General features: G+C 45.7%; 1 protein-coding gene across 1 annotated transcript in view; it reads right to left on the bottom strand.

The window, feature by feature from the left end:
* LOC126272158 (retinol-binding protein pinta-like) overlaps window positions 1-12,708 on the bottom strand; it is a 260,190-nt gene that overhangs the window by 82,818 nt on the left and 164,664 nt on the right. The window lies entirely within an intron of this gene.

The raw sequence follows: 12,708 nt of genomic DNA, 5'->3' as shown, positions 1-12,708 counted from the left end.
TCAGTCTACTGGATAGTTCGACGTGGGCCGCCACGAATTCCTCTTCATTGTCAATGAGTAGTGATTACAATCTACGTTATGAATCATTCACTGGGTTTATTCCAGTCTCTGTTTTCCTCAACAGTTTTTACCTTCTACAGCTTCATCCGTTGCCATGGAAGTCATTAGCTGATGTCTTAACAGATGTCCTACCGTCTTCTTGTTAGAGTTTTGTGTATGTTTCTTGTCTTGCCGATACTCTGAAGAACCTCCTCATTCCTTACCCAATCAGTCCTCCTAATTTTCAACAATCTTCTGCAACACCGTATCCAAATTCTTCGATTCTCGTCTTTTGTGGTTTTCCCACAATACGTATTTCACTAAAATACGATGCTGTGCTCAAACGTACATTCTCAAAAATGTCTTACTCAATTTAAGACGTCTATTTCATACTAGTAGATTTCTCTTGGTTAGGAATGCCCTTTCTGCCAGTAGTAGCCTGCTTTTGATGTCATTTTTACTCCGTCCGTCATTGCTTGTTTAACTGCGTAGGTAACAGAATTTCTTAACTTCATCTACTTCGTGATCACCAGTATTGAGTTAAGTTTCTCACTCTTCATATTTCTGCTACTTCGCACTGCTGTCATCTTTCTTCGATGGAGGAGAAAGACTACATTCCTGTCTTACATCCATTTTATTCCGAGTATCTCGTTCTTCGTTTCCCACTCCTCTTATTCCTTCTTGGTTCTTTCCATATAGTTTACGCCGATATTCCTGAGAATTTCGAATATCTTGCCACATTTTACACTGTCGAACGATTTTTGAGGTCGACAAATCTTATGAACCTGTCTTGATTTTTCTTCAGTCTTGCTTCCATTATTAGCTACAACGTCAGAAATGCCTCTGCAATGCCTTTACATTTTCTAAAGCCAAACTGATCGTTGTCCAACACATCTCACTTAACACATCCCCAGTTTTCTTTTCCATTCTTCTGTATACTATTGTCATCTGTATCTTGAATGCATGAGCTGTTAAGCTGATTGTGCGATAATTCTCACACTTATCGGCTATTGGAGTGTTCGAAATTGTGTAAATGATGTTTTTCTGAAAGTGAGATGGTATATCGCCGTACTAATACATTCTATACACCAATGTGAATAGTCGTTCTGCTGCCATTTCTCTTAACAATTTTAGAAATATTTGTTCGTAAGTCTTCCAGAGTTCTTCTACATTCTGATTCTAATACTGGAGCTCCTACCTCTTATATATCGACTCGTGTTTCTTCTCCTATTGCTTCTTCAGACAAGTCTTTCCCCCTCATAGAGGCCTTGAATGTACTCCTTCCTCCCATCTGCTGTCTCCTCTGTATTGCACTCTTAATGTTACTACGCTGGCTTTTAACTTCACCAAAGGTTGTTTTGAGTTTGATGAGTCTGTCCTCCCGACAGTCATATCCTTTTAGATTTTTTCGCATTTATCCTGCAACCATTTCGTCTTAGCTTCCCTGCGCTTCCTGTTTCTTACATTCCTAAGTAAACTGTATTTTTACATTTTCCTGTACGTTTTTGTATTTCCTTCTTCCGTGGATCAGCTGAAGCGTTTCTTGTGTTACCCAGCTTTCGCCACAGTTACCTTCTTTGTACCGACGTTTTCCTGTCTAATTTCCGTGATTTCTCTTTTCAGAGATGTTCATTCCTCTTATACTGAACTGTCTACTTAGCTATTACTTCTCGTAGTATCTATAGCCTCAGAGAACGTCAAGTGGACCTTCTCATTATTTAGTACTTCCGAATAACACTTCTTCGTTTACTTATCCTTCCTGACTACACTCTTAAACCTCACCCTACTCTTCATCATTGCTAAATTGTGATCTGCTACTGGGTATGCCTTAAAATCGGATAACTGATTTCGGAATCTCTGCCTAACCATGATGTAATCTAACTGAAATATTTCTTTATCTTGCGGCTTTTTCCAAGTTTACCTCCTCCTATTGTGATTCTTGAGTAGAGTATTCGCTATTAGTAGCTGAAATTTATTGCAGAACTCAGTTAGCCTCTCTCCTCTTTCATTCCTACTACCAATGCCATATATTAGCGTGACTGTTTCTTCTACACTTGCTCCTACACCAGTATTGCAATCCTCCATGTCTATTAGATTTTTATCTCTAGTTACATACTGAATTACCAGTTCAGTGTCCTCATATACTTTCTCTTTTTCGTCAGCTTAAGCTTGCGACGACGGCATGTATGCGTGAACTATTGTTGTCGGTTGGGTTTGCTGTAGATTCTGATGAGAATAACCCTAGATTGAATTGTCCACAGCAACCTACTCTCTGCTGCACCACCCCAAAGGCAATAGACTGCCCTGAACCTCTGTCGTTTCCTCCACCCTGTTTGAAAGGTCTTTGGCAGTATGAGGGCGATTTCTTATCCCAGAGATCTTTTGCCGCCAGTGTTGAGCTTTTTATTCAAAATTGAAGCGTTGGAGGAATGCAGACGTTTCGACTAATAATGAAAGACGCTACTCTCCTTTTTTCTTTTTTGTTCATGTCATTTTGTTCGTTGTTGGTCGGGGTGGACGTACCATGATGCTTGTGCAATTTCATCTTTGATTCATTCACTCAGTTTTTTTTATTATTACAGAGGTCAGCTATCCTCTGATTGAACACGTTGACCATCCCTAGACCATGGCTGCTTGCAGCTCTTACCAACTCCAATCGAGGCTCATCTGACCAGGCTACGGTTTCGCAGTCGTCTAAGGTCCAACTAATATGGTCACGAGCCCAGGAGAGGTGCTGTTGGCGATGTCGTCCTGTTGGCAAATGCACGTGCGTCAGTGCTCTGCTGCCATAGCTCATTAATGACCAGTTTCGCCGCACTGTCCCATCGGATATATCGTCATAAGTTCCACGTGATTTCTGCATTAGTTCACGCAGGACTGTTTGTTTGTTAGCATCGTCAACTTTACCCGAACGCCGCTGCTATCTGTCGTAAAGTGAAAGCCGGCAGCCACTGAATTGGCCATCATGAAATATAATGGCTGGAATTTGGTACGCTGGGCACAATCTTCAGGTTTTGGGTCCTGGAATATTGACTTTCCTAACGATTTCCGAAACAGAATGTCCCATGCGCCTAGCTCCAACTACCAATCAATGTTCGAAGTCTGTTAAGTCGTGCTGTGAGGCCATAATCACGACGGAGTCCTTTTCACAGGAATAGTCTGAATGCAAATGACGCTCCACCAATGGACTGTCTCTTACACCTTGTGTGCACGGCACTACCGCCACCTGTGTACGTACATATCACTATCCCATGACTTTTGTAGAATAAAACTGCTAAAACTACTAACTGGCCGCACATAGGGGCTACACGCATCCAATTTCCCCCGCATCTATATAATCGTGACCCAATCCATCACGTGCTATGCAGATATTTCGTAGCAGTTCGCTCCGCCTTCAAGGAGCATTCAAAAGGAAACGGACCTGACGCTGTGTAACGGAAATCGCTGTAGAGATCGTAGCGCCATTGCCTGCCAGCTAAGAAGACTCAAATTCGCCGCTAGAGAGATGTGAGTGCCCACCCACGTGACTATGGGTAGAGCACGTCCACTGCACTCACGTGTGCTGAAAACAGAGAAATAGAAGCTTCAAAAGAAAGGCAGAATGGAGGAGCGCGTTTAATTACAGTCGATGGAATTCGGGCAAGGAAAATTCATCAGCGAATGGCATAAATATACGAAGAGCATTTTACATACGTGGCAAGAGTCAAGGCGCGGCGCAAACGAGCGGATGTTGCTGGTTTATGACGCCCGGTCTGGAACGCCACACCCCATACCGGTGGCACTGTCCAGCAAGTGAAAGCCCTCATTGTGCAACACCTGCGAGTTAAGAGGACAGCCACCGTCCCAAAGATCGGATTGAGAGTCGCAATTGCGGCGGACATGCAGTGCTTTCCGTGCACTTGTTTCATTCACTGATAAATTTTCCGTTCCCTGTACTCTTTCCATTCTAAGGAAATCCACTACACCACTTCACTCTTTCTTTGAACCTTCCATATTTCTGTTTCCTGCAGCACTGAGTGCAATGGATCATCGGCTTTGCCGCAATTATTGCATACGTTTATCTACCAACATATGGATCCTATACCACGTCGGATTACCACCTCTTCTTATACTGAATACCTTCGAGCAATCATCACCATCCGCAAACTCGACTCCAATAATTTTGTTGCCTCCCGATAGTCAATCCTGACAAATTGCCGTGCCTACGCCGGCTCATTGCATCAATCCCACACCTGTAAATTCTCCACATCCCCTCCCAACGAAATTTCAACCGTCTCCCTCCAACAGGCAATGAAATCGGTCCGATATTTGCCCATCCTACCAACTACAGTTCCACCCTACCTAATCAAGTGTCTATTTCCTTCCCCTTCCGAGCTTTTCCATTTACCCTTCATTTTCAATGAGAGTGTAATGCTTAATCTTAAAGTCATATTTTTCTATATCCTCTTTCAAATGTATTCTTATGATTTTGTTTCACTTTTCAGTATTCCTATTTAAAATTAACGACGATGAAAGTAAAGTTTGTTTTAAACAAAACCTTCATCTTAAAAAAATTTTAAAATCACTTGTAAACCTAGCATCTTTAAATTTATTGCATTTTCGTCTGTGTGCGTACTACTTACCCAGTTGGCTGAACAGCCGAATGACAGTATCACTGACAGCCCATTACCTACCTATATGGTTCTTGGAGATGAAGTACCAATAAACAAAAGAAAGCATATCTGGAACATCTTAACATGTTTAACGAAAATCTCAGAAGCATATTATCTCAACCTCCGTCGGTTTATTTTACTGCTGTCCATAGCAGTTTCAAAATATTTCAACATTCGTTCATAGTCATTGTGCACTATACTCGTATTTACAGTGCCTTCTGACTCAGGGATCAAATTTACTGCAGGAGCTGCTGTATCAGCTCTTAATTCCTCTTCTCCCCTTAGTACTGTCTGCAGGAAGAGTGCTTCGTTACTACAACTTACAACTGTCTAATATCACTAAGAAAGTGCTGACGTTCTGTATCCACCAATATGTAGTGTTAGTGATGAGAACCATCCAGACATTGATTTATCGAAATGCAACCAGCGAGTGGAGCGTTCGAGTCTGTGAGAAGGTTTCCCGGAGGTTTTCCATGGTTGCGAGGCAAACTGTATGAGTGAAATTCTGCCCCCAAACCGTTCCAATTAGGTCTCTCTGTGCCTCCCAATAGCTCACCGGGCACTTGGCTGAGAAATCCGTGACTCTGTAACTGGTCATTACTCTATGCTCTACACAGATAACAAAAATTGTTCATGACAGATCCAGTTCACATAAGCAAACTCACCGCACTAGGACTGGACTGTTTAGTTAACCACTGTATCAGCAATGTTTGGAAACGACTTGTTCAAAATGGAAGAGCGAAATCATAGTTTGAGGAATGAACTCGAAAATCACAATGATGGTTTGGGGAGTTTAGAAGAGTAAACCATAATATTCACAAAGCTGACTGACCTATCTCGTCGGGCAGATGCGGCTGCATCCTGAGCCAGTCTCGAACAGACGTGATGGCCCTCTTGATGTCCTCTTCGTCTGTCCCCAGTTTCTTCCTGATGGTCTCCATCTGCTCCCGCGTCGCAGGGATGAAGCTGTAGCGATCGCTCATTGCTGGTATTCTGTAAACAGAAGCAAGGGCGCGTTTCCAGAAAGTCATCGCCGATACTCACAGTTGTGAAACGTACGGGCCTTGGGTGCAAATTTCGCCTCTCGTGACAAAGATATTTATTGCTACGGTGCAATATGACCAGTTATTTCTTTGCTCATTCGAAAGGATACCGTATCTCATTCGGTGAAAACAGAACCCTTATTGCATCAACTAAATGATTGGTGCCTGGTTTCTTTTGAAGATGTCCGAAATAACAGAGACCACGCGGAATCTGCAGCTGTGATACATATTACGTAAACTGAAGGTGGAGGAAGGAGAAAGGAAACAAAAGGGAAGGAACTATTGATGTCAACTGCATCGGCATTTGATGCGGAATCAGTGGCGACGAGTGAAAATACACTCCTGGAAATGGAAAAAAGAACACATTGACACCGGTGTGTCAGACCCACCATACTGGCTCCGGACACTGCGAGAGGGCTGTACAAGCAATGATAATACGCACGGCACAGCGGACACACCAGGAACCGCGGTGTTGGCCGTCGAATGGCGCTAGCTGCGCAGCATTTGTGCACCGCCGCCGTCACTGTCAGCCAGTTTGCCGTGGCATACGGAGCTCCGTCGCAGACTTTAACACTGGTAGAATGCCGCGACAGCGTGGACGTGAACCGTATGTGCAGTTGACGGACTTTGAGCGAGGGCGTATACTGGGCATGCGGGAGGCCGGGTGGACGTACCGCCGAATTGCTCAACACGTGGGGCGTGAGGTCTCCACAGTACATCGATGTTGTCGCCAGTGGTCGGCGGAAGGTGCACGTGCCCGTCGACCTGGGACCGGAGCGCAGCGACGCACGAATGCACCCAAGACCGTAGGATCCTACGCAGTGCCGTAGGGGACCGCACCGCCACTTCCCAGCAAATTAGGGACACTGTTGCTCCTGGGGTATTGGCGAGGATCATTCGCAACCGTCTCCATGAAGCTGGGCTACGGTCCCACACACCGTTAGGCCGTCTTCCGCTCACGCCCCAACATCGTGCAGCCCGCCTCCAGTGGTGTCGCGACAGGCGTGAATGGAGGGACGAATGGAGACGTGTCGTCTTCAGCGATGAGAGTCGCTTCTGCCTTGGTGCCAATGATGGTCGTATGCGTGTTTGGCGCCGTGCAGGTGAGCGCCACAATCAGGACTGCATACGACCGAGGCACACAGGGCCAACACCCGGCATCATGGTGTGGAGAGCAATCTCCTACACTGGCCGTACACCTCTGGTGATCATCGAGGGGACACTGAATAGTGCACGGTACATCCAAACCGTCATCGAACCCATCGTTCTACCATTCCTAGACCGGCAAGGAAACTTGCTGTTCCAACAGGACAATGCACGTCCGCATGTATCCCGTGCCACCCAACGTGCTCTAGAAGGTGTAAGTCAACTACCCTGGCCAGCAAGATCTCCGGATCTGTCCCCCATTGAGCATGTTTGGGACTGGATGAAGTGTCGTCTCACGCGGTCTGCACGTCCAGCACGAACACTGGTCCAACTGAGGTGCCAGGTAGAAATGGCATGGCAAGCCGTTCCACAGGACTACATCCAGCATCTCTACGATCGTCTCCATGGGAGAATAGCAGCCTGCATTGCTGCGAAAGGTGGATATACACTGTACTAGTGTCATCATTGTGCATGCTCTGTAGCCTGTGTCTATGTGCCTGTGGTTCTGTCAATGTGATCATGTGATGTATCTGACCCCAGGAATGTGTCAATAAAGTTTCCCCTTCCTGGGACAATGAATTCACGGTGTTCTTATTTCAATTTCCAGGAGTGTATGTGCCAGGTCGGCATTCGAACCTGAGGTCTTCTGCTTTCTAGACAGCTGCGTTAAGCACTACGCCACACGGACAGGTGTTTGTTGTGATCGCACGGACGACGTCAGCACGCCTCTCCGTCCACCCATCTGCCGGCCTTGTCCGCTACTTTGAGGTTCCCGCAGGAGGGCGGGCGTAGGAGCGTCTGCACTGAAGAAGGTGGATTCGTTGCCCATCGAGGGGCATCAGTTATGTGAAAGAGTGGTGTCTGTTCATTTTGACATGTCTACAAGAACAGTTAACACGTGTTCATAAAACGTATTCACGTCGATGGACAATAAATCCACCGCCTTCAGTTCGAATGGACAACTACGTCCGACTTTATGAGGGAATTTCTAAGTAGGGGGCATGAAGGATGTCTGCAACTGACCCAGTAGTTAACGGATTAACAGAACTACTTGTTAATTAGAAGATCTCAGGTTCGAATTCTAGTCCGGCATATATTTTCGCTCATCGCCGCTGTTTCCACATAAAGTACCGATGCCGCTGACATTAATAGCCCCTTTCCTATCTTTTCTCAGCCGTCAACTTTTAATTTACGTAACAAGGATATTTTGTCTGTCTGTCCGACTGATAAAAACCTCAGGAACGGGTATACGTATCAAGTTTAAATTTATGTCACATACGAGGTGTGACTGGAAAGTTTTATGAATGGGCTTGTAAGTGTACAATGGTGGTGCTTACATGCTACTGCGATGCGTATAGTCCCTTTCTGACTGAACACACTCACCCCAAAGGTGTTTCTACTTTCGGAAACATTCCTGGAATTTTTTTCCTGAAGTGTGTTAAGGACGCTCTTCGTATTTGCCTGAATGTGTTCAATCGAGTCAAATAGCTTCCCTTTCAGTGAATATTCCAGTCTAGGAAACAGGGAGAAGTCTGCAGGGCCCAAATCAGGGGAATATGGCGGTTGTAGATGCACAGGAATTTTGAATTTGGTCAAAAATTCAATGATGGAGAAGGCACGATGAGCCGGAGCATTGTTATGTTGTAGCACCCAACATCTGTCTTTCCTCAATGAAGGCCTTTTTTCCGCACCTTTTTGCGCAAATGCTCAAGGACATATTTGTAGTGTTCCTAGTTAATTTTCTGTCCTCCATGGGTAAATCGATGATGCACAATAGGCGGTAGAATCGAAAAAAAAACCCACCAACATTGTCTTCACCTTCCACCGACTTTGCTGCGCTTTTTTCGGTCTTGGTGAACCTGGAGGCTTCCACTGCGTAGACTGCACTTTGGTTTCAGGATCATACCCATATACCCACGATTCGTCACATGTAATTACCCTATTTAACAAACCTGGGTCATTTTTAGTCTGATTAATCAGTCTTTGGCACACTCCAAGTCGTTATTGTCTCCGGTCACTTAAAAACACTTTTGGAATGAATTTTGCCGACACTCGACGCATGTTCAGATCTTGAGTGAAAATTGACCGGACTGCATAGAAACTTAAATTAAGTTCATCAACTATCTCTCTAATCGTAAGTCTACGATTTGAGCGCACTAAGTAGCAAATTTTCACAACATTTTCGTTCGTCTTTGAGGTGGATGGACGGCCGGACCGTGAGTCATCTTCAAATGATTCGCGGCTACTTTTAAATTTGTTAAACCAGACAAAAACATTTGACTGGCTCATACGAGGGCTATTCAGAAAGTAAGGAACGATAGGTCGCGAAATGGGAGCCACAGTGAAAATCAAAACTCTTTTATTTACAACGGTTAACTACACCTTCCATCTACTTCCCTACACAGTCGCCGCTCAGACTTAGACATCAACTTTTGAATTCCCTCATATAGAAGACAGCCGCCAGTGCTTTTTGACAATTTTCTATCCTGGACTGCAGCTCGTTGTCTGTGTCAAAATATTGTCTTCATAGCCAGCGGTTCATTTGAGCAGAGATGAACCACAGGGGTAGCTAATTATGGACTGTATTGTGGGTGATCAAACACTTCACACCGAAAGCGCTGTACCAGCATCTTCATTGCCCCTGCAGTGTGCGTCCGAGAATAGTCATGTGGAACGAACCACACGACTGTTATGTTATGTGGATTGCATAGCTTCAGTCGAAATCTTTCGCCAGGCCCTCGTACTTGTAGGGAGACGCTAATTTCTAGCGATCTTTACGTTCTCACTGTGAGCTAAGAACTGAAAAGAGCGACGTGATGCGATCGACGGGCGTACTAGACACAGTGCCCAAAGCATCTGTGCAAAGCTTCATCAGATTTTCACCGCATTTTCCAATTTGCGACCGATCGTTCCTTACTTTCCGAATATCCCTCGTGCAATTATCTCCAAAAGTTGTGTTTAATAGATGGTAATTCTCAGAAGCTGATTTCCCGGTTTTAAAACAAAATTTCACACAAACTCTTTGCTCCATTTTTACGTCAATTTCCACACAGACAGAATCAAGCAATAAGCCCTAACAGATCCCCACTCAACCTGCTGTCACAATGAACTGAATAAAAGGAAAGCAGTTTCCTGTCAGAGGGAGCTCAAGGACAAGGCAATGACTCACTCTCTACCTACCTGCCATGTACCTGCCCACCATACCAATAAGATATAGCGGATCCATTCTTAAAACTTTCCAATCACACCTCATACAGTGGTCTATAGGCGTTTAGTGGTGCTATAAATGTAAAGTTCTAAGTCAATGCCACCGAATGATATGGCCATTTATATGAAATACAAAGGTCTGTAGGCCTTTGGAGTCATAAAAACTTTATCTTATAAGTCATTGTAATCAGAATACACAGCCATTTAAGTCAAAAAATTTGGTACTCGCAAACTCACTCATCAGAACCTGCAGGGTACTTCCCTTTCGTTTACAATCATGAAATTTGGCAAGAAGAAAAGTTTAACATTACATGTAAAGAGAAAAATACTAAAATTGTTAATTGGTAACTATTTAACACGAAAAAAATTTTTCTTTTGTCTATCCGACGCTAAATCTGAAATTAAAAAAAATCTGGGTCGCAATGATAAAAGTTAAACATGAGGCAAGAAGTGACTTTATTGCTCGTATGAAGCGTCTCCGTATTTATTAATCACCAGATAGCCAGGAGTGATTGATGCACGTAGATAAGGCGTTTCAGGTGGTATGTGAAACAAATATAAACAAACTAGTTTGTCTGACTCTCACCATTCCGACCCATTCAGAACTACGATAATGGTCGCTTACCTCCTGAATGACTTTATGTAACATTTGTATAATTGAAATTAAAACATTCTTCAAAATCTTGTAGTCCTTGGGTCCGATATCTTGCCAGTATCAGCTTCGAGACAGGCAAAAATCGTCGATGTTCTCGAGTACTGATATGTATGAAGTGTTTGTATTCAGTGCGTGGGTGCTACTCGTACCGGAACAGTGTTTTTACTTCACGTACGAACAAATCTAGAGGAAAATTTTCAATTTCCACTCAGTGATGAGTGGGAAAATCTATCTCTTTCTTTCCTCCTTGCACACGTAGCCCAGTAAAGAACATGACTTCTGCTTATTAGGCATATGCAATGACTGCTGCGCCACAGTGGTACTGTGGATGCCACAGCTGCACGAACTACCGCGCTGCATCTCCCTCACCAATACAAATTCTACACTCCTGGAAATTGAAATAAGAACACCGTGAATTCATTGTCCCAGGAAGGGGAAACTTTATTTACACCTTCCTGGGGTCAGATACATCACATGATCACACTGACAGAACCACAGGCACATAGCCACAGGCAACAGAGCATGCACAGTGTATATCCACATTTCGCAGCAATGCAAGCTGCTATTCTCCCATGGAGACGATCGTAGAGAAGCAGGATGTAGTCCGTTGGAACGGCTTGCCATGCCATTTCCACCTGGCGCCTCAGTTGGACCAGCGTTCGTGCTGGACGTGCAGACCGCGTGAAACGACGCTTCATCCAGTCCCAAACATGCTCAATGGGGGACAGATCCGGAGATCTTGCTGGCCAGGGTAGTTGACTTATACCTGCTAGAGCACGTTGGGTGGCACGGGATACATGCGGACGTGCATTGTCCTGTTGGAGCAGCAAGTTCCCTTGCCGGTCTAGGAATCGTAGAACGATGAGTTCGATGACGGTTTGGATGTACCGTGCACTATTCAGTGTCCCCTCGACGATCACCAGAGGTGTACGGCCAGTGTAGGAGATCGCTACCCACACCATGATGCCGGGTGTAGGCCCTGTGTGCCTCGGTCGTATACAGTCCTGATTGTAGCGCTCACCTGCACGGCGCCAAACACGCATACGACCATCATTGGCACCAAGGCAGAAGCGACTCTCATCGCTGAAGACGACACGTCTCCATTCGTCCCTCCATTCATGCCAGTCGCGACACCACTGGAGGCGGGCTGCACGATGTTGGGGCGTGAGCGGAAGACGGCCTAACGGTGTGCGGGACCGTAGCCCAGCTTCATGGAGACGGTTGCGAATGTTCCTCGCCGATACCCCAGGAGCAACAGTGTCCCTAATTTGCTGGGAAGTGGCGGTGCGATCCCCTACGGCACTGTGTAGGATCCTACGGTCTTGGCGTGCATCCGTGCGTCGCTGCGGTCCGGTCCCAGGTCGACGGGCACGTGCACCTTCCGCCGACCACTGGCGACAACATCGATGTACTGTGGAGACCTCACTCCCCACGTGTTGACAAATTATGCGGTACGTCCACCCGGCCTCCCGCATACCCACTATACGCCCTCGCTCAAAGTCCGTCAACTGCACATACGGTTCACGTCCACGCTGTCGCGGCCATGCCACCAGTGTTAAAGACTGCGATGGCACTCCGTATGCCACGGCAAAGTGGCTGACACTGACGGCGGCGGTGCACAAATGCTGCGCAGCTAGCGCCATTCGACGGCCAACACCGCGGTTCCTGGTGTGTCCGCTGTGCCGTGCGTGTGATCATTGCTTGTACAGCTCTCTCGCAGTGTCCGGAGCAAGTATGGTGGGTCTGACACACCGGTGTCAATGTGTTCTTTTTTCCATTTCCAGGAGTGTAATTCACACCTCAGAAGAGGAACAGCAACAGGGTGAAGATTGAATTGTAGTTTGTACTGGGATAGGATTCGCCCTGGGGTAATCCATGCAGATCTCGTAGCCACGGTGCCAGCTTGCCGCAGCAGTTAGTGGTACTGATACAACTTTTAATTGCTTCAGCCTACATCACTACAGGC

This window comes from Schistocerca gregaria, chromosome 5 (assembly GCF_023897955.1).
Source record: "Schistocerca gregaria isolate iqSchGreg1 chromosome 5, iqSchGreg1.2, whole genome shotgun sequence".
Classification (NCBI taxonomy): domain Eukaryota; kingdom Metazoa; phylum Arthropoda; class Insecta; order Orthoptera; family Acrididae; genus Schistocerca; species Schistocerca gregaria.
Note: the sequence above shows the minus strand (reverse complement) of the source record. Positions and strands in the feature narration are given on the sequence as shown.